The following is a 2,856-nucleotide window of genomic DNA, read 5'->3' as shown; positions in this document are numbered from 1 at the left end:
CACACTATCAGTCCCAGGAAGCCTGCCCAATCACTTCTTTTGGCTGTTTAGGCCAGCCTGGGAACTCCCCTCAGAAAACTTTGTATCCTTGGGCAGAGATATCCTACTTTGCCCAAGAACAAAAACCCATTGTTCCCCATGTAATACAACAGTTGTTCATGGGCCCCACAACTATCATGGCAACGACAGCCAAGCCTATAAATGAACCCCAGTTCATATTCCCGGTAAACGTCCACCGAACTTCTTTATGACCTAACCAATGGTACCCCTATGAGCCAAAAGTACTTGACAAATACTGAGCCGCTGTCAAGGAAGATGGGTTACACTCCCCGAATGCTCAACAGATGCTTGAAACCCTTAGCATTGATCTTAACTGCCCCATGATTGGAAGAGCTTAATGAACACAGCATTATCTTCAGGGTCTTCCTTTTATGGAAGGCTGCTTTTTCTGATGAATGTGAACAAAAAAGTACACAAAATATCACTACCAGAGGGCAGGATGCTGCCATGGGGGACCCTGGTTGTTTAAAAGGGGAGGCAGCTTATTCATCTCCTGCTGCAGAAGCAGTGGCACCTCTGCAGTACTTTGACCAAGTACGCCTCTGTGCGTTGAGGGTTGTCTCCTCAGTCCCTTCTAAAGAAGGGGACAAACAACTAAAACCCGTCATACAACGTCCCAATGATCCTTTCACTGACTTCGTTGCCTTTGTTCAAAAAGCAGTGGCCTGGAAAGTATCCCATGCTGGAGCCTGAGATGCGCTAATCAAGAGCCTAATATGGGAAGGGGCTACACAGGAATGCAGAAAAGCCATTGCCCCTGAAATATGGAGATCACTGATTGCATCCTAGCCACCAAAGATTTGGGGATATCATGGTGAGTACCCTTGGGCTGCCTTTCGCCTCTATGACTGCCAGTGCTTGCGCGCCCCCTAATGGCAGAATGGGAAATCGACCTTGTTGGGGATGTGGCAGAACTGGTCATTTTATAAAGGATTGCCCATCACTCTGGGGCTCACCCAAAAGAAAACAACCTCCTTCTGTATGTCGTAAATGCAAAAAGGGTTTTCATTGGACCTCTGAATGCTGCTCTACGACTCAGCCTTTCAACTAAATAAGCGGCAGTCCTCAGCCCCGACCCCAATAGGACAAAGGCAACAGCCACCACCTCAAGTGTTATGGATTATTCCTATCCAAAATGGAAAAGCTAGAATGAAACTTAAAATCAATGGAACAGAATTTAAGGGCATCATTGATACAGGAGCTGACTGTACAGTCCTTAGAAAAGATGAAGTAGAAGGGTTGGGATGGAACCTAATTCCTGGCACCTGCATACAAGGTGTCGGTGGAAAAACAGATTCCCACCATGTCCAATGGCCTGTAAGACGGGAAGACTGTAGTGGTGCCACCGGGGCTTTTAAACCTCTTGTTGGCCCTGGCCTTCCATGCAATCTTTGGGGAAGAGATGTCCTCACCAATATGGGTACTCTGGTAATAACAGATGGTAAGGCTTTTTATGAATACATCATAACCGATCGAGCCATTAATAACCCACACTACCCCCAATTCTAATGGCCACTGTTGCATGACCAGAGCCAGTTCCTCTCCAATGGGACACCACCAAACCCATTTGGGTCGAATAGTGGCCTATTTCCTCTGAAAAGCTCCCTCATCTCCAGGTTCTAGTGGAGGAGTAAGTAAAAAAGGGACACATAGAACCTAGCATCAGTCCCCACAATTCCTCATTTTTATTATCCAAAAAAGGGCTTAAGGAAAGTGGAGATTTTTCCATGATCTACGTTCCATAGTCATATACAAAAGACAGGAACGCTTCAACCCGGACTTCCACACCCTTCTGAAATACCCAAAGATTGTCACATTGCCATTATTGACATTAAGGACTGCTTTTTTCCACCCCCCTACACCCCAAAGACAAAGCATATTTTGCCTTCTCAGTATGGGAACCTAATTGTCAACTACATACTCACTGATATCTATGGAAAGTTCTCCCTAAAGGTATGAAAAATAGCCTTACTATACGTCAGATGTATGTTGCCCATGCTATTAGGACTTTGCTTTCCAAATGCATTTGTGTCCATTACATGGATGACTTTTTAATAGCACATAAAGATGCTACAACCATGCAAATCTGTTTAACACACCTCAAAGAGAACTTTACAGTGCTGGGCCTTAATATTGCCCCTGAAAAAATTCAACTCAAAGCCCCTTATGCCTATCTTCAATACCATTTAAATCAAACAATTATCCCAAATGGGCCTCATATTGTCATTAAATCCCAATATACTTTAACTGAATTACAACAATTATGTGGACATATCAACTGGGTATGCAATTTTATGTGTCTCCCCACCCAACAACTCCAACTGTTATTTCAATTGCTTCAAGGACATTCTGATTCAACTTCCCTTCTTATACTTTCACCTGATGCTCAACAAGTTTCACAACAAGTCGCTGATTGATCATGTTCAACACCGTTGGTGTTTTTAGATACCACCCAAGAAATCAACCTAATTATATTAAATAATAATGGCCTAATGGCGGCACTGACGCAAACCCATGGTGTGTTACAATGGGTATACCTTGCCACTTCCCAATTACCAAAAATTCACACATCCATTACCATGCTATGCAATCTGGCCATCAAAGGTGCGGAATGATGCCGTCAAACTTATGGCCGATTCCCTGACCATCTTACATGGCCCAGTACAAAAACAATCTTTGATTTCCTAACAACCAAAGAGGCATTAGCCTTACAAGTCATCCACTACTATTTTAACATTGATAATCATATGCCCAAAAACCTCGTTTTAAAAGTTACCCAAGAACTCCCACTTTCAG

Source organism: Dipodomys spectabilis, unplaced genomic scaffold, assembly GCF_019054845.1.
Source record: "Dipodomys spectabilis isolate Male_0828 unplaced genomic scaffold, ASM1905484v1 ptg000205l, whole genome shotgun sequence".
NCBI lineage: Eukaryota > Metazoa > Chordata > Mammalia > Rodentia > Heteromyidae > Dipodomys > Dipodomys spectabilis.
This window is presented reverse-complemented; position numbering follows the sequence as displayed.